The 20,243-nt window shown below is 39.3% G+C and overlaps 1 protein-coding gene and 1 long non-coding RNA gene across 5 annotated transcripts in view; one reads left to right on the forward strand and one right to left on the reverse strand.

The window, feature by feature from the left end:
• Window positions 1-10,966, forward strand: part of LOC125698041 (uncharacterized) — a 31,084-nt gene extending 20,118 nt beyond the window's left edge. The window contains exons 3-4 of the long non-coding RNA XR_007379056.1: window positions 6,858-6,975; window positions 9,905-10,966. This is a non-coding gene — a long non-coding RNA (uncharacterized LOC125698041). The remainder of the gene's footprint in view (window positions 1-6,857; window positions 6,976-9,904) is intronic.
• The window catches only part of RPS27L (ribosomal protein S27 like), a 334,929-nt gene that overhangs the window by 265,052 nt on the left and 49,634 nt on the right, over window positions 1-20,243 (reverse strand). The gene's annotated exons all lie outside the window — the stretch shown is intronic.

The following is a 20,243-nucleotide window of genomic DNA, read 5'->3' on the forward strand; positions in this document are numbered from 1 at the left end:
AGAGTGCCATGAGGTCTCCCCTGAGCCTCCTCTTCTCCAGACTAAATAATCCTAGCTCCCTCAGCCGCTCCTCATAAGACTTGTGCTCCAGACCCCTCACCAGTTTCGTTGCCCTTCTCTGGACACGCTCCAGGGCCTCAATATCTTTCTTGTAGTGAGGGGCCCAAAACTGAACACAGCACTCGAGGTGCGGCCTCACCAGTGCTGAGTAGAGGGAGATGATCACCTCCCTGCTCCTGCTGGCCACACTATTTCTAATGCAGGCCAGGATGCCGTTGGCCCTCTTGGCCACCTGGGCACACTGTCGGCTCATGTTCAGCCGAGCATCAACCAACACCCCCAGGTCCCTTTCCTCTTCTCAATCATCCAACCACTCATCCCCAAGCCTGTAACGCTGCATGGGGTTGTTGTGGCCAAAGTGCAGAACCCGACACTTGGCCTTGTTAAACCTCATCCCATTCATCTCAGCCCAGCGATCCAGCTTACCTAGATCCCTCTGCAGGGCCTCCCTGCCCTCAGGCAGATCGACACCACCTCCTAACTTGGTGTCATCTGCAAACTTACTCAGGGTACACTCAGTCCCTTCATCTAAGTCATCAATGAAGATATTAAACAGGATGGGCCCCAGTACCGACCCCTGGGGAACATCACTTGTAACAAGTCCTTTCTAATGTTTAGGAAATCTAAACAGCCTTCTGCATCAACAGCAATGTGAGATGCTGTAATTTTTTTATACTACGTAAATGTGATTGAAGCTATTTTTTCATTTTTCAAAATTAATCTTTACAAGTTTTGTACAACTCTGTTTCCATGTATTCTCTCTCAACCTACAGAGTATGCAAGTGCACAAATTCCCAGCACTCCTACCCTGCAAATAGTGTGATTCTAATGCATCTGTTGGTGAAGAATCCAGAAAAAATATTTTGCTTAGCCAATTCCTGTTCTTATTTTCCTTTTTCCCTTTTTCTTTTCCTAACCCAGCACTCCAGAGAGCACCAGTGGAATTTCCTGATGGCAGGGCAATATTATATCCCATTACAAGTGTTCCACATGTTCTATATTAGTTGAAAAATTTCTACTGTCAAAAACAAATTTCCACCTGTTGCCTTTGAAAATGCTGTCTCTTTTTGTCTGACAGAAGAGAGCAGGGGCCCTACTTCATATTTCTTGCAAAAATAGAGATTTGCATAGTGTGCACAGCCCATGGCTCTAAATCCCATGTTTATTGACATCTGACTTTGGCATTCAGCTTTGGAGTGATGAAAGACTGAGCAAGTATGTAGAGGTGTGACAGAAATGAGAACAGCGAGCTTGCAGCATTTTGTAGATTTAAAAAGCTGAAAGTGTCCGCTTGCTCTTTGCTACGGTATTTGCTGCACGTTCCCCGTGAGTGTAGAGGTGAGCTTGTTTCAGTTAAAAATGCATTTAAATTGAACTAAGAATCTTCTCTGCTCTTATTTTTGTAGCAGTCCTTATACGGTATCTTAGAAGAATCTATCATATGCTCACTCAGCATGAACATCAAGTAAGACACGTAAAACAGAAAGGATATACTTTGGTGAGATAGATAGTCAAGTACTTGCTGTCTGCAGTAACATTACTTTGATTTAGAGGACAGCAGTAAAAAATTGTTCAAACTTATGTAGAGGCAGATTTCTAACACCTGGAATGTAGTGTATGTGTGTATACAAACATATGTGCGTGAGGAGTGCTTTAAAATGTATGCCTCTGTTTTATTATGCAGGCCCACGGCATCAGAGGCAGATGTTGGTGGTATGGCAGAGGAGACTGAGCCTTCCCATCAGTGTTCTGGAAAGATCCAGAGAAATGGGCCTTGTTTGTATAAGGAAGGTCTATTCTAAAAGCCTCATTCCCTGAATATCAACTCAGTAATGGCAATTGGGTTATCTGGAGTCACTGTCTGCTCTTCTGAGATGTGTCACAAAGCCTTTGTACCTACGTAGCAAACAGAGTACCAGCAGCAACTAAATAGACAAATACATAAACAGTAATGTTGCAACTGCGCTGGTCCCAACTGCCCTATAAAGTGATTCATTACTCGACTGATGCTATTCTCAAACTCTTTTTATTTTGTTTTTATTATTAATAGAGTCACAACTACCTGGGTATTTTAGAATATAACACTAGCTTCTTATTTCTGCTGTTTTAGGTTGGGTATAACTTTTAGTTTCCTCAGTGGTGGCAATGATTTTATACACGTTCACCCACTAGGGGCTACTTTTAGAACTCTATTTCTGAAGAGCCAGGGTAAAATTTCCTTTCTGAAGACCCAGGGTAAAATTTCCTTTGGTCCTTTGTTTAAAGACTATATTAAAACATTCCAGGATGCTTTTATTTTTTTTCTTTTTGAATGTCAGCAACACGCTTGGTTTGATGCAAAGATGAGCGGGTTACACATTTCCTGCCTGTTTCTCACTGCACTGTCTAAACACTGAATCCCATCCTGAGATTCTGTAAATATGAAGTAACGTACGGCTTATTTTCTCATTTCATCTTCTTTTACTGAAACAGATGAAGATTAATCCTGGCCAAGATCACTAGCTAGGGGAGAAGGCTAGATGTAACATAAGGCTATGTTTGTGGTATAGAGTTCCTGTGTTTGCAGGCTGTGCGTTATGTAGGGCAAAACAATCATTTAATGATGTAATTTAGACCTCAATTACAGCCTGTGTGAGACAGTTGTTTATGTTTCAACATTCTTTGTTTTGCACAGGTGCAATAGGGCATCTACGCTTCAACTTGGATGCAGGAGTTTCTGCAAGGAAAAGAAGAAATTCTGCAGGTTGCCATCTGAAGTACCTTTACCTGAGAGCATCTTCAGTGCTCCTTTTCTCTTAGATTATTATGGCTATCATCAAGCTTAAAGCAATAAAGGAAAAGTTTTATCAGTAACAATACAGTAACAATACAGTAACAGCAAAAATGCTGAACAAAACTCTACTTCTCTTGCCTCTCACAATGAGAGGTGAGACACAACTCTCTGAGTTGTGTCTGATAGGGTTAGATACCTTCTGTCGCCAGTTGAAGGACTTCTATGAAATGGCCTTGCACCTATTTTCAGATCATGGCTGTGTCTGAGAAGTCGCAGCAATGTATCTGTGCAGGAATGAACAATACCAAACTCTTAACTTCCTAATGCTGACCTTGGCTGTCTTGTCCTACAAATCTCTTCCGCAACACAGTGACAAAGAACTTTTTTTCTGCCATTTTAGCAGCTGTGATTCTTGGGAACACAAGTCTTGTTTCTTTTCAAAAAATACAGACTGAAAATAGCAAGATGGTCCTGGTGCTTCTTAATCAAGTGGGTTCACAGAGCATGAAAAGAATCCTGTCTCTCAGAGCAGGTTGCTGGTCCTTGCTATTATAGTGATTGTTCTGAACATCCTAATGTTGCCTGCTTTCAGCTTGGCAGGCTTTCATGAAATAAGCTGTTTTTCTGCCTTGTCCATAGGCAGTGTCAGTAACCACAGGTTTTATTTAAATACATGAATGTTCTGGAATCCATCACTCCTGCAGTGTGACAAAAAGTCAGGCTTAAGGAATCACAGAATCACAGAATTGAAGGAGTTAGAAAGGACCTCAAAAGATCATTGACGGAGTCCAACCTTGCTGCTAAAGCAGATTCCCTTCACATTTCACTGTAAATTACAGTAGTAATTTACACTTGCTGAATTTCCTGCTTTCTCACTCTCGATCTTTTAGTGCTGCTCCAACCAGAAGTCCTCTTGCATGTAATCAGTAACTTCGAAAGGAGAGAGGTTTGTTACTCTGACAGTGGGCCAGACCAGTGTCTGTGTTGTGAGTCCCATCCATGGTGAAACAACATTGTTTGTCATTGTAAAAAGGACAGTTTTTAGGTTTTTTTCCCAGTGCTCATTTGCAGTTGTCAAATTTATTCTGACCTGTTGTATTAAATTATTTCCAATAATCTTGTGACAACATAGCTTAAAAATGGCAAAGGTCATAGGGGGTTTTTTTGTTTGTTGTTTTGTTGGTGGTGGTTTTTTATAAGAGTATCTGGTTCCATCTCTTGGGAGGTTGTTTAAAAAAATTAACAATAACCTTGAAAATAGAAAGGAACCACTTGTACAATAAAAAGCAAATTATTTATGGCAAAAATACTACCAACATTTGTATGACCCAGGATAGTCTGGAAAGGGAAGTTAAAGATGCACGTTATCCTTGTCTCTTGGTTTTTCCTACTTCACTGTAACAGTGATTTATGTATCTGCTGTCTTAGCCACAAATGGGAAAAAATGGATTAGAGCGAGATATCACATGGCACAAAATCAGTTCTCCTGCTGCAGTTGCTCCTGTATGCAGGCAGAACCTCGGGCCAGATTTGTGCCAAGTCTGACTTCTCACCCAGAGGATTACGTAGCACTGCAGCACCACATGTCCATGCCAGCCTTAAGCAGGCTTTGCAGTCAAATGTAAATCTAGGCATTTGATTCCCACACGTTGCCAAGAAGCTTATACACATGCCGTCTGTGACTGCAAATATATTTTGAAGCTTTCTACTGTCAGGAATACTTGGGAAGGAATATCTGTCTTGTTATCTGTTGGGGTTTATGATAATCAATTCTAATAATAATGGGTACTGTCTATTATTACCTTGAAGCAGTGAACTGAAAGCAAGCCCTACAATGAATAAAAGCTTAGTTGGAAAGAATTCTTTTGTTCTCACATGGGTTTGCTGTCATCTCCTGAAATGTTATTAATTTCCTTTTGGAAATTGCTACAACAATCAAAGCTTGATATTTTTGCCAGGCATTTGGTTTGAATAAACAGCTGTATTGATTTACAGAGATGCTGGGCCTCCTGCCAGTTGTTTCTTTGCACTGCCGCTACGAGTATGAAAGGATACCTGACACAGTGTGCCCTTGACTATGCTGTATCTTGTCTGCTACATCCTACTGTATTCACTTTCTTTCTGTTTGTGAAGGCTGGCCAACTATTAAAGAATGTAATGATTTATGGTGTGAAAGCTGGAAGTGGCCAGCTAGTTCTTGGCTGGGTTCTTTTCATCCCAAACCCACATGTTTCTCAATCCCCCTGGGGATCCCAAGCGTTTCCTTCCAAGCTGTTTTAAGCATGAATCTGCTTCTCCATCTCTGCTCTTTAGATTTTAAAAAAGAAAATGCCTAGAAAATGCCTTTCTTGGAGACATTCCTTCAGGAGTCTAGATGAGAACAAAAACTATAATTAGAATGGAAGGCTCTGACTGAAGATTTAATACGTCTTTCCTTAAGCAAGCAATTTTGACACTGAGAATAGTTACAGTTAGGGCAATGCTGGCTGTAAAATCTAGTTAGAAGCTAGACAAATATGAGATGTGCCAACAGTGCTAGCAAAACTAGCTCAGTTGTGTTTGTGGGATGTGATGCCATAAGAATGTTGGTAGCATAGCCTGGAGGCTTTCTCCTGCCAGAGAGCTTTCAGTGCATCAAACAAGACATCCCAAGAAATGATCTGATCATTTCTGAGACCCCTCAGAGGTTTAAAACACAGTCTGTGAATGAACAAACAGCTGGTTTTGGACGTAGATGGGCATTAGAAAGGTATGGTACATGGAAGCTACTGAGGAAGAACTGCATTCCAATTTCTTTTGTTTGTTGTGATTCAGCATGTTAAGTGCAGACAGTAGCATCTGGTTACCATCGTGGCAACTGTCTCTTTAGAAAACAAGTAACCTGACAAGATAAATGCTGTAATGCAAATGTGATCTTATGTTGACTTCCAGTAAATTCTGGCATATGTTCAGTTAGTAAAGGGAAACAAATCTTTGTATCGTAGCAGACTTGTGATTAACAGTCAGGATTAATGTCAGATTGCTAAGTTTTGTGATTAGTTTGTTGATTCTGCACTTGGAACTTTCTTTGTCTCACTCGTTTGGATCTTTCAAATGCTTCAGATGGGGCAGGTCTGACCATCTGCAGAACCTTGCAGAATTTGCCAGAAGTGACAGTGCCTAAAGCAACATCTCCCTTTGTACTTTTGTCAGCTGATCCAGAAGTTGATTTTGAAGGTAGACAGCGCTCTTTGCTGCTCTGCCAGTGGAAATCCTCAATCTAGCTGACACGTTTTCCAATTGCTTCTGACACTAAACTACAGTAGAAAAGGACCTAGAATGTCGCAGCAGGATTTTGAGTCTGTGGGCTGGGTGCTGTTCCACTAACAGCTCGCCTTTACCCTTACTCTTTGTAGAAGCAGGAAAGGAAAATCATTTACAAAGATTCTAACACCCCCCGCTTCCCCCTTGACTCCATCAGTGCTATACTCTTCATATAAATGCTTTTCTGGTCAGCAGTTGCAGTTTTCTGTGAAGAGTGAGTGTCCTCTTCCAACCTGGAGCCTAAGGTTCTCTCCCTGCTACTGGTTGCCTGGAAGAAAGCAGAAGAACAAGGTGCATTTGTAGAGAGACTTATTCAGATATTTCCTCATCTCTATCTAATCTGTGGTTTAGGCATCATCTAAATAATAGGAAGACGATGGTCAAACACATTGTTAGTGTGATAAGAATGAGGATAAATTTGAACTGTTCTTCTGTAGTTTGTAGTTTCTTTCATTTTGCCTGGTGTCTCCTTCAGGTAGGTGCAATGGAAGATCAAATGCGTGTTTCTGTTTTGTGGTTGTTCATTTGAAGGTGGGGTTTTTTTCAGTTCTTTTGCAGATTTCCTTCTCTTGCTTATCTCAGACCAGCACTGGTCTAGGGAGTGCAAGTGAAAAAGCACTGGTATCAAAGTGTGCTTCTTTACAAATATGATAAACAGTAGAAAAATAGTATGCTCCTGAGATTTGTAACAATATGGTTTTTGTTCCTTCTATTCTTTCAGAATTAATTTACGCATTTCTAACCATCTCCAAGATGCTGTAATCCTTGAGTCCCTCTAGCTACTTACAAATTGTATTTTGGAATGGAGCCTGAAAACTGAGGGGGTCTTCCACATTCAGGTATGAGCTTTTTTTTTAATGCTGCCATTGCTCATTTACCTGAGTTTTGTCACAGGCAGTAAATGCTATACATTGTCTTACATAGATCAAAATCTTCATAGCTGGTCCAAAAGATCCACGTTTTCAGATAAAGATCTCATTTTTGGGTGAGTGGACAGCTAGGGAATCCTGACAGAGTAAAAGAACAAATATGCCAAAAGATAAGTAATTATCCTCAAAGAATAGCTTGTAAGTCGACTTAAGCACGTCAAAGGGATTAAGTAATGCATTGTTTACCACCATGTTCATGTTTCTATATTGCTGACACTGAAATTAGAGGCTAATTAGTCAAGCAGCTAGTTCATAGTTTTCCTAAGAGTGAACGGATGAATCTTTTTTACCTTCAGGACAATCAAGTTGAACAGATGCTTCTGTCAGAGATATTTTAATTAGACTTGTAAATCTATCTAAATTCTCCCCCTCTCCAACCTCTTACAAAATGGAGTCTGCATTGTGGTCTTCAATGTACAGTCATGTTCTCAGCTTTATTCCCCCTTTCTAAAGGTTAAAAATGGAAAATAGTACATTTAACAAGTTGGCATCAGAAGCAAACTGCTTGAGATGTCTTTTTTTCTATGCTGGAATTCTGCAGTTATTTTTAATAGCTGTGCCACTGGTGTCTTCTGCTGTATTTTGAGAAATCATTTGATGACTGAAATGTAAACATTAAGCATTGAAAAAATCTGGCCTCAGTAAACTGATCACATACATGCAATTTTTGCTTTCTGTTCTGCATGTACATCTCGTGAAGAAGATGGCCAGTAATCCTCATGTATTTGTATTGCATACTTCTAAAGGAGTTTTCTTGTTTGTCTGATGCAGATTGCATTCCTCAGAGAACAACAAGGGCCCTTAGGGAGCTGATTGACACCTCTGACCCTTGCTGAGCAGGCTGAGGTCATTCTAGGGGTCGTGTTTTGATCTTCTCCTTTAGATCAGCACGGAGTGGAGGGGATTAAGAGATTGTTTTCTGCAGACTGTGCAAGGGGTCCACTACTGAGGACACCACTGGAAAGAATGTTAGTCATTCCCACTGACTGCTATGGGAAATCCATAGGATCACTGCATCAAGTGCTGGGATTGCTAGAGAGTCTTAAGATAGAAGGAGTCTCTGGCAAGGTGTATCTTATCTAGCTGTGATATTTCTACAGAAGATGCTATTTTACTGCATATTGATTTAAGATGTGTATTTCATGCAGGATTGACATATTTGCTATATTTTTTTCCAAGTGATTTATCCAATAATCTCAAATTTAGATTAAAAGAAAAATGTTAAGCATTTCATCCCAAGTTTTTTTCTTGCCATTCTTTTTGCCCATGTAAAACTTCATTTGTGGCTCTCTGGATCACAGCATTTGAAGGAAAAGCAGCTTGCCCTATAAATTGCTATCAGTCCCAAAGCTTGCCTTAAGCAATTAACTAACAAAACTTTGTGCTTGAGAGTCAATTCACTCAACCTACCAGTATTAAAAAGCAGTATCAAAGAATGGTTTGGGCTTGAATAAAATCAGTGCAGAGAAATCAATTCTCCTGGGGCAAAACTTAGAGCCCAGACTCTGGCGTTGTTCTCTACACATTGGCAGCTGAGTTCAAAAGTCTGTTCTCTCTTCCTAAGTTCAGCCTGTCTAAGGCAAAGGACACACCCCCACAGCAGTGATGCAATATAGCCCCAGGAAAACTGCATTCCTCCAAGTATTTAGCTGTGGTGAGAAACACAGTTTATTAGACAGTGATTTCAGGACAACGCAAGTTTTCCCACTTCCAAGAACAAAAATGGGAAGGTGTTACAAAAGGTAGCTTTAAAGTTATTAGAGGCCTATGCTGCTGCCTATCACCACAGAATGTAAACATGTTCCATGTACAATAGCTTTGCCTGTTTGCTTGATCTGTTACATCAAAGGAGTATTCTTTTTCTTCCCTTCACATACTTATAAATGGGAAATATAAATCATGTAATAAATTGGTAGCTTATGCAGTTGAAGAATTACTATATTGGGCTCATTGTGCTTTTTTTGCATCAACTCATGTGCCTTAGCCAAGTACTGTTCTTTAACCGTTTCCTCTTTCTACATCTCTGACTAAATTGCAACTTTACAGTTTGTTCATGCAGAAAAAAAAAACCCAAACAGTCACTACTTCCACATTGGTTCTAATCTTACACTAGTGAAAATCTGAAGTATGAGATTAAGTTATGAAGTTATTTTCTATTTTACTTGTGTCTTAAACAGATGGATGGCACCACCTCCCAAGGCTAGGGCTAGAGAACCTTTTTTTTTCTCTCCCTCTTATGATTTCAAAATGAAGCCACATCAAACCAACCCCAAATACCTGTCTGCTGACCAGAGCTGTTAAGTTCTGGTGCCAGGGAAATGAGCCTGGCCTGACTGGACTAATTAAGTTGGCCAAGGCACTTGAGGATAGCTTAAAGATGAGCATCAGTGGGAAAGGCAGGGAGTAAAACTACCTTCTTATATATGCACATATTAAAGGAAACAGGCTGCTTGAAAAACATGGTGAGTGAATGGCACCACAGGCTGTCTGCTAAGAAATCTGCATCTGGAAGTGAATGGAGATGACTTTTTATACAGCAGTCCTTGAAGAACAGAAGGATTGATTCCTCCCTGCTCTCCCTTTATTATAAAATTACTTTCTCCTTACATTCTAAGAAATGATACTTTTAGTTTCTGAAACTGTTTTGCAATAATGTTGAGGGGATTATTGGACCATTCTAACACAAATTATCTTCAGAGCAGATCTAAGTGGTAAATAACCTTCTTCGTTTACAAGCAGTTAAGCTATACTGGCTTGACTCTGTAGTTGTTACTGTTGCTGCTAATTTTGTGTGCTTTGTTGAATGTGCTCCACGTTTAATGCTTTTCTGTTTCCACAGAAACAAAGCAATGGTTGAAAAAATGGAACTGACAGCAACTAAGAAGCTCAAATTTCCACATCTTCCTTCCTTGACGTGCTTTGAGGGTGCTAAGATACTTCAAGAGATACTGTATGTGACAAACAGAAGTCTAAGCTACCTGCTATTTGTTGCTAGTGCTGATAATTCCATCTTCTTAGAAGTCCAGCGTGAGTAACCATCATTTTCCTACTTAAATTATCTCTGCATTTTTAGTTGGATGTGTTTGTTACGTTGTGAGTTAAACTATGCAGTTTAGCACTTGTCAAACAGCAAGGGCCAAATCTTAGCTCTGTTTTGGATGAACTGTCTCTCAGAAAAAGGAGAGAGGGAACGTTTTGTAGGGCTGTTCCATAGTGTTCTTCATAGAGTCCAGTACACATGTTCACTGCAGTGAGAAAGAAATACAGTGGGTTGCAGCTAGTTCAAATTTGTTATGTGATCAATTGCTGTGAGGAAACACCCTTATTAGACTTCAGGTTTCATCTCAATTTGTCTTACAGAAGTTTTGTTTTTCTCTATTCTGAGCTCGTCCTGTATGAATGTTGTACTATTGAGTCCTTACAAAGAAAAGAGGTTTGTTTACTGCATTGAAAACAAGTATGAGATGAAGAAGAATGGGTATTTTTCATTACATGATTTTTTTTCTATGTCTGACTGGTGTCTTAACCTAAATAAGGAATGCGAAGGGAATTAATAGTGAGTATCTCTAGGCAGAGGTGTTTCAGCAGTTGGATCATTATTTTCATACTTAGGAGACCAAAGTCCATTCTCTCATGAGTATGCCTACAGTGGGCAGGTGGTTTCACCTTTCTGTGCTTCAGCTCCTCAGTTCTGCACTAAGGCTAATTGCATTGCCTCATTACAGCTTGCCGTAGGGGAGCACCAACCTGATGTATTTTGAAGGAGATGTGGGTGGGAATCATTGCAGCCATGGTGCTTAGTATGTATTTCTTAAAGAAGGCACTGGACTGTGGCTCTAGCAAAGGCTGTGACACTTATTCCACACTCCACTCAATGAACTTTCACTTAACTGCTCAGAGAGGATGCAGGAGAGGTAGAAAGTCTTGTTTAAGGGACTTGAAGGAGTTAGCTTGCATTAGGGGCAGAGTGGTAGGGTGTTTGTTTTTTTCCTTGTAATTCCCCCTCCTCCACAGAAAATACTGAGGATTATTTGCATGTGTGTACACAGTGGGAGAAGATGCCCAACTGGGATCCAAGCATGAATGAAACAGAGCTTGCAGTTCAAAGCCGACACAGTCTTGAATTCTTGCTCCTAGGGAAAAAAAAAAAACAACTTCCTTTATTTGTTACTTTACTAAAAAAAGAAAAAATTGAAATTAAAATCCCTCATCTTCCTTTTAAAAAGTGCATGCATTTCAATAATTTAAATCAGTACACTTCCTCCAGGAGAGGAAGAGAGGGATATTCCTTTTTCCCAAAGCCTGTTTTTAATCACTGGCTGAATTTTGAGACAATCTCTGAACATTCAGCACTTGTGGTCAGTTTTCCCCACCCAAAATGTTAGTGGTTTTTGCAGACATTCCATAAACACAGGAAGCTTTGACTGTGTCTCTAACAGATAGAGAGACAGAAAAGCAAAATACCCATTATAAAGGCTAAGTCTAAACTTGACATGCCAGCTCAGAACAATGATTTATGCAGTCCAGAAGTCTGTCTCTGATAGTCAGAGACAGATGTTTCAAGGAGAATACTGAATGTTTGTAAAGCACAATTCTGACAGAACCTGCCTATGTTCTTTTTTAATTTTTTAATATTTTTTTTAATTACTGAAATCCTCCCTGAATCGTGGAGCTTTATACTCTGAGTCTATATTTTATGTCTATTAATTTGAAGAGGGGAAAGGGGCAACATGGAAGGCTGCAAAAGTGTGCTGTGCAGAATTCCCTTGGTGTTTTGAATTCTTGATGATCTCGTGGCCGTTAGGTCCTAATTTGAATCTGCTAAATTTTAGCTTTAATTACGCCTGCAGAAATTTCATAGATTGAACATGTTTTATCCGAGCGTTCTGTTCTGTTCATTTTAGAACTTCCAGCACCTTACGTAACGTCTGATTTTCCTTTTAACGTGGGAATAGCCGAAGAGAAATTCCTGTCTTTTTTTCCCTGCACCATTTATTGTTTTTATATAATCCAGTTGTTAATCTCCTTCTTAAAACAGTTCCTTTCACCCTTGCGTTTTTCAATGAGAAATCTTTCCTCTAGTCACTTTCCTCACCAGCCTCAACTTTGCTTTTGCCCACCAATACAGGTGAATACACACCTTTCACTTTAGAAGAGCATTTTAATTTTATAATATTCTTTCCCATTTGAGTTTTAATCTTTCTGACCTCATCATCTGCACGAATAATGATTTAGCAGAACTCCCCACCATTAGCCTATATCTTTCTCATGAGCAGTTGCATTCAGTAACAAATAGCTGGAATTCAGAACACTTTTTGCAAGGTACATTACTTCACTCTGTTAGTCTACGTTTCTCATTTCTACCCATTTAAAATTACAGGAGAGGACATGAAATCTCTAACAATTTCTGATGGCTTTTGTGAGTAGCTGTTGAAATAACTGAATCTAAAGGGCTTTTAACCATACATTTTGAATTTAGGATTCTGAATCACAATAATGTCATATTATCTAGAGCCAGTGTTCTTTAGACAAGCTTCCTCATTTTGAGTAATTGTCTTTAAATTCTGTGGTTTCATATGATTTCTCCCTTAGCAGTCAAACTGGAATACAGCGTCCCCATTGTCAGCCTGTTTGCCTACAGAAACTCCATTCCAGAATTTCTTGTTCTGTAGAGGGAAAAAAGAAAAAGTAACAATCACAAACAAATCGGACCAAAAAAATACTGATTCTGATTCCAGCAAAGTGGGAAAAAAAAATAGTAGTAGGACTTTCACCTTAATGCTGATAATCTTAAAATAGGAATCAAAACACGTGTTTTAAGTTTGTCATAAAATCATTTCGTAAAAATGCATCCGATGGTAGAGGCAGATGTACCCACATGCAGAACTTTAGCACAGGATAGTGCTAAAATTAACTAAACAATTAAAATCCCAAACTTCCCTACCAAAAGTTCCTATTGCAGCTCCACCAAGAGAGGACTGCTTAATTTTAGTTTAGATTTGTTTTACCCTAACCACTGCAGAAAGTATATTCTATTGTACTCTACTGGTATAACACTTAAGCCACCTCATCTCTCTAATCCTCACTGCATCACCCATAGCTTAAGTTCAGGTAAACTCAAGGTATCATTATCAGGGTCCTGCTGGAAGCAGTTGGATTCAGTTCGGTCAAGCTGTTCATTAAAATTTTATTCACTTTCTGTTTAAAATCTGCCTTTAGTGTATCCCTGCCCTGTCCGTTCTTGCTTCCTCTTACAAGTTTAGGCTGAAATCTGGAAATTCCTACCCCTCTGAGTAATGAATAAAGATGTAATTCCTCCCTGCAAGCTCAGCTTCTTTGGATCTGCTTTGAAATTAGCCCAGTTTCCTGGCCCTTAACATATTTTACTAAACTTGCTTACATGATGGCTTTAACACTGGGTGCTCATTTTTGTTTCTAACCTTACAACAGATATCATATGTGAGTGAAGAAATGCCTTGTTTTACCAACTGATGTTGGCTTCAGAAGCCATATTGTGCTCTGTTTATTTACCTTTGTTTGTTTATTTTTATTGTACTGATCAAAAGCTTGGGGTTCCATGGCCAAATGTCACCTGTGTTGGTGTTACAGACAGATATTGGTTCCTTTTCTTAAAAATGACTGGAAGGGGGACTATTTATCTTTTTATCTTGACGTTATAATTAAGCATAGATAATTAACTATAAGATCTTAACGACTTTATGGCAGTAAGGGACCAGTAGGAATAACTATTACAACAACTGTCAATGTTTCTATGCTGTGTTTACAAGATTAATATACAACCACAAAAATTTGTTGCAGACAGAAACTTGGCATTAATAGGAAGTCCAGGATTTTTTTTTTTTTTGGTCTTAAACTTGAATTTAACCTATTTGGTCATTTTAAAGTAGGAAAAAGACTTTGTGGCTGTTTTAAGATAGACATTCCTGACATCATTCTGCTTTCAGAGTATCTATGGAATTAATGGAGGCCACTCTGCCCCCTACTTTGCCCCCATTCTGCCTCTCCTCAGCAAACTGTTGTGTTTTTTTTGCACTCCATCGCAGCCCATGACAGGGACAGATAAAAGCATACTTGTGTTTATTCTTCCTCATTTTTCTCTTTCGTTCAATTAGGCATTTGCAAAACCCTGTAACTAGTGATGCTCACTGACTTTTGATAGCAGAGAGTTTCTTTGAGAACTTCTGGAAAATTTCACCTTAGTTCTGTATTCTGTACACAGTGAGTGCTTTCTATGCCTACATGCAGTATCTACTAGGCAGCCTATGCTGTCCTGAAAGCCACCTTTTTTTCCCCCAATCATTTTAACTCTTGCAGCTGATAGATTTCCAGCTCTTCCTGAAATAAGTGGCCTGTTGTGAAGAGAGTAGCAGCAGAAATTGTTCTAGTCATATTTCTGCTGGTCTGGGAAATGAATGTTTAGCTTCTGTCTGGCCAATACCTCATGACTTAAACAATTTTAACGTGATAAGGGAACTCAGAGGAAGAGAGGGTATTTGGAATATAAAGAATTAGGACGTCAAGAAAATACTTTTAAGTTAGTGAGAGATTAAAAAAAAAAATTAGGAACTCTTAGTTCTAAATAGAGAAAACATTGAAGTGTAACAGAAAGGGTATTTAGGAAAGGAAGCAGCTGTGCTCTGAATGGAGAATCCCCTGAAGGTTTTGTGAGCTGCAAAATGCTGTGCTGGCAGAGAAGAGGCCTCACTGAGTGACTTCTTCGTTTTTCTTTTCATCTCAGGTGTCCAACTTTGCTTTAAAAATAAGCAGTGTAGTTCCAATACTGCATAACATAAACCGTGAGGTTTTTTAAGTTCAAACAAATAGCTGTGAAGGAGCAAAGAATCCACTGTTCTCAGTCAGAGTTTTGTTTTGTGCATTACCTGTGAACGTAGGGTATTAGTTCCTCTCTTATGCTGTCTGTGATGCAGGATGGGATTCTGTTGCCCTAAGATCTTAGAAAACAAATGCATTTGGTGATGAGCGCTCATATTTGAATCGTAAGAAAGAGCAGTGCCATAATCCATGTTTTACTGACACCTAACATGAACGGGATTGCTTTGCCTCAAATTGTGTTAGTCAGTCTGGGGCAAAGCTGACCACATTGTGGCCTGGTAGTCTAAGTAGTAACTTAGTAGCTTAAGTTTGTCTTGCTGATTAATAGCACAAATTATATTTTCTACAGATGCTGAACAGACACTTAAAATGATGTTTGAGTTGTGCCATTTTAAAGTCCTGATGAGTTTGTCCAGGAAATGTAGTTGCTTTGTTGACTGTATGATGTTGGGATGATGTCCTTATGCCCCAGTATGCATGTTCTATTAGCAAGTATCATTTGCTCAGGCTAGGAAATCCCTGTGCGCTATGTATTCTACAGCCAGGAAGACAGAAAAAAAGTTTCAGGTCACACATAGCATTTGTTCAGTCTTGAAAACATTTAGACAAATAGAATTAATTTATTAAAACCTGTAAATCATAGAATGGTTTGGGTTGAAACGGACCTTTAAGATCAGCTGGTTCCAATCCCCCTGCCATAGGCCGTAGGCAGAAACGCCTCCCTCTAGACCAGGTTGCTCACAGCCCCATGCAGACCGGCCTTGAATGCTTCCAGGGAGAGGCATCCACAACCTCTCAGAACCTTCAGACAGTGATGTTGTGATGTTGCATTGCTCAGACGTGTGGTGTACCACAAGCATCATGGTGACTTCAGCTACAAGTGCCACACTTGTGAACTGGCACTCTGGAACAAGATGTAAAGCTTCAAAGGCAGCAGCTTTTTAGTTACACACCAGTTAGTGAGTGTTCCTTGATATCTAACATAACACACACGTTGGTAGTTCCTCCCCTCCATGCTCATTCCCATCCTTCCAAAACAGACAAACTGAGCAGAGGTGAAAGGTGAGGGACAAATGTCAAGCTCTTTAATTTAGCCCTCTGGGCAGGTCTGTGCAAAACAGAGCACATATGGTGCCCTGGGAATTCCACTGTTGTTAATGTTTCCTGTCCAGAAAATGAGCTTTGGGTTGGAGTGATGAGAATGGCAAGGTAATTTTTCACTGACAAAATGGTTTACTTTATATAAATGCATGATAATAGGGATGAGTTTAATCAGTAAAACAGCTGGAAATTTGTTCTAGTTTATAAGCCACCCAGATGGGCGTACATTAATCTGTAGCACGCTTCATATCTGTCACTATCTGAGTCTGCATGTTTACAACATAGTATATTAGTTAGCTTCTCACTAGATGGCTGGAAGATGCTGGCTGTGCCAGACGTTCAGTAGCAGTTCCCTTCCTGTAGTACGTGGTTCTCTAGGAGCTGAAGAGAATCAAGAAATCAAATATTGCAGATTAAAATGAACTTCGCAGCCTTGACATCTTAGTTGGAATTATATATATCTTCAAATTGAAAGACATTAACCCGTCAGGTTGCAAAGGCAGTTGTCTAAATTACCTAGAGCTAAGCTCCACGGGGTACTTTAACTGATACAACTCATGGATGGCTCCACATTTGGCCATTCATTCCCTTTTGCCAGGTCAGGCTTTGTCTGATGACACGGTGAGCAAATTCAGATCACTGAACTGAGAAACAACAAACAATAGCAAAAAGCCCCACAGATTTATTTACTGAATTATTTTGTACAGATTTAGTGAGCTAGGTTTGACAAACAAGGGAAGGAATAAGATCCTACAACCTAAATCAGACATGCCCTTACAAGATGCGCTCAGAAATATCTGTCATACAACCTCACCCTCAACATGCCAGATTCTAAACACTTTCATAAATTCCTTTTTACTTCCATGACTTTCACAAGCATATATACTTCTAGCACTTTTCCTGTCTTGGTTGGTTTTTATAAAGAGGCTGATTTTGCTTTGTAGTTTCTGTTTGTTCTGTGAATTTCAGTGTCTGGTTTGAATGATTCTTTGCATATTGTTGTTTACACTGGTGGTACGTTGTGGGAACACCCCCTGTGCTAACAAAAGCTCTGGTGTCTATGTACAGGGCTTGTACCCTGAGAGGAAGACAAGGAGAAGTGTGTCAGGCTCTATAAGGGAGAAAAGTATCTTAGCTGAGATGTAATGTTCTGTAGATAAACATGATGACAATGTAATCTCTTTGCATAGAAACAGCAATGCTGATTTATTGTGTCCTTAATATAACTGCTAACATTCTTCACAACTGAGGTTCCCACCAGAAGGAAAAAATAGGAATTTTTTTTTAAATCTTCATTTTTTTCGTTGTCTCAATGTAGAAAATTGTCTAACGTGTAAAGATTGTATTTCATCACTGCAGTCAGAAGACGCATGTTTCCTGTGCTGTTATTAGCTGACTCGTAGAGAGTGGAAGATTTCTTTTCACGCTGTTCAGCACAGTACTTTTCTTCCTCCAAACAGACTTACGCCGTGAGTTTTCATGAACTCTTTTGATACTCTTGATGCTTCCAGTATGGTTTTTCTATGGGAGGATCAAACCTTGAGAATAACACTGCTGTTCTCCCAGTAATGGGTTCTGCACATCATACTAGCAGCTTTATTGTGTACCAGCAAGCTTCACAGTGTAGAGACAGTGTCTGTAAGGACTGGGCCTGGAGTTGGCAATAGTTACAGTGAGATTCTGCTCAATGAACATTTCCTCCTTCTCCTTGGATGTTGTACAGTCTTCAGAAGTTGCTTTCTTGAATAGCAGATTCATCTACCTAATCATCTGCTGAATTTATTCATTTTCCGAGAAATTCATGCATTCCAGGTTAGTCCTCCTCTGAAGCTTCTCAGAAGAAGTGGTATGTTGGTGAGAAAAGAAATTGAATTCATACAGGCACTGCGTCAGAGAAACATGAGAACATTGGGGTACTTGTTAGCAAATTGTTAAGGGAGGACTGAAAAAAACAAAAAAACACAATGAGATGCTTCTTTCCCAGCTGCACTGTCTGGTCGTCCCCACTCCTTCCAGCAACAGTTTAGGGATTTCATGATCAGTTTCCCATCCAAGCAAACACATTTAACAAATTTTCATGAGCTAATAGTCTGTGTATTCGTGTAGTAGTTTTGTTGGGGCTTTTTAACCTATTTATACTGTTGGCCTCCAAAGCATCACTCACTGTGGCAGTGAGTTCCATAGTTTAATTAGACGTTGTATGAAAAAGCGTTTGCTTTTGTTTTAAGGCCGATAATTCTAGTTGGGTGCTCACAACAAAAAATAGTGAGTAATTGTTTCCTTTTTGTAGTTAGTGAATTTGAATGTAAGCACGTTTTTAAGCACGCTCTGAAATATTTGGCTCAATTAAATCCTTAGAATTTTCATCATCTCCTGCTGTAGTATCTTGAAGACAAGACTGCTAAAGGAACTGGTTTGATTCCATACAGCTTTCAGTTACAGTGATTTTAATGTTTCATGTTGATGTTTTTAATTTGTTAGCAAAAATTTCTCTTCCCTTGATCCCAATGCTAAGATTCATAGACTGCTAGAAATAATTAGGACAGACCCTTGATAACAAGCAGTGTAGTAAAAGATGACAATACAGTTACTGCGCGTGCAGTTGTGATGGTGCTTCCCAACTAAGTTCTGACCAGCCCCACATGTTTTCATAGTATACAGATTCAGAAGCAGAGATACAGAGAGGGTAGGTGACATGGTAAGGCACCAGCTGGGAATCAGTGACGTGCTCTTAAAATTTAAGAAAGGACTTCTTAAAAATTTAAGAAAGGACTTAAAATAAGAGTCCTTTCTTCCTTCTGATTGTTACATTGCATGAACTTCTATAAAGCTTCCCTTTTAATTAGGAAAATTGTATAAGATTTCTGGAATCTAGTCTATCAAAACAGTTACATGTATCCCTAGTTTCTGCCTAATTTTAAGCATAATAGTCAAAGCTATGGAGGAAGTGGTGTTTTCATCTATGAATAAATTACTTATTAAAAAAAAAACGTTTATCCACCCAACCATTTTGTCAGAATCCTTCAAAGCCTAAGGATTTCATGCTTTGAAAACCAGTTATTAAACAAAATAAACTGCACAGAGGAAGGAGAGAAACGTAAGGTTTTCCAAAGTTCAAAAAGAATAAAAAGAAGAACAAAGATCTTGTTCTCAGTACCAAACCTCTACACCAACATTGAGAATTAATTCACGTCAGGTTGGGGGCAGAAGGATCCTATTGTTTTTCTTTTAAAATATATTTTTCATTAAAATGAAATATACCATACATAACATTTCTGACCAGATTATATTTTATTATTTCTATTTCTAACATATGGTGCAGGAGTATGTTATATTTATTGTCTTTAGAGCATGCAGAAATCAGAAGTAAGTATTTTTCACTATGCACTCATGCAGATGTTGTATTCTGCAGCACAGAAGAGGTCAAGTTTATTTAGAGGAAAACTAAGACCAAGCTTACTCTGCAGAAAAGACCTCCCATATCAGAGATCCCAAGTTTGGCTCCAAGCAAGCTGCTGATTCTACACTGGGCAGCAGAGTATTGTGCAGAGATGCTAAGCACAGTCAGTGTCCTGGCAGTGCTCTAGGTGCTGGTTAATTAGCCTGCATGCCTTCGTGTTTTCATGCAGCTAAACTTCTTTAGTTCTGCCACTGAGTTTAACGCCTGCTTGAGGATTTTCACAGGGTGCTCATGATGTGACACACATGCCCAGAGGTTCTGCAGTGAATCTGATAATAAGTGACACTGTGGGAAGAGAAAAAATAAATAATAATTCTGGTAAATGTACCAGATACCATTGCCTTAAGTACAGGAAACGCATTTATACCCTGGAGTATACAGGCAGCCATGTCTTTATTCAGAGCAAAGTAGTATGGAAAATATATAGAGTGAAAAAGAAGGTTTCATGTGTGATGTGTATGATCTGCTTCTCTGATTTGTGGGCTTGTGAGAACAACACAATGAAATTCATGCTTTGCTTTCACAAGACAAATAACATGTGAAACAATTACACTTGGTGCAACGGCCCTGACAAAAGATGGCTGATTGCTTGTCTAAAGCAAATAAATTTTAGCTGCCTAGCAGATGCCCCAATTTTGGACGCAGGATTAATAATTGTTAAAATAAAATGCATTGAAAATCAGATATAGTAGTAGAATTCAAAAAACACATCTTCTTTTCCTGGTCCTTACTTGGTGCCAGCGTGCAGTTGTTACAGAGCTGT

Source organism: Lagopus muta, chromosome 10, assembly GCF_023343835.1.
Source record: "Lagopus muta isolate bLagMut1 chromosome 10, bLagMut1 primary, whole genome shotgun sequence".
Taxonomy (NCBI): domain Eukaryota; kingdom Metazoa; phylum Chordata; class Aves; order Galliformes; family Phasianidae; genus Lagopus; species Lagopus muta.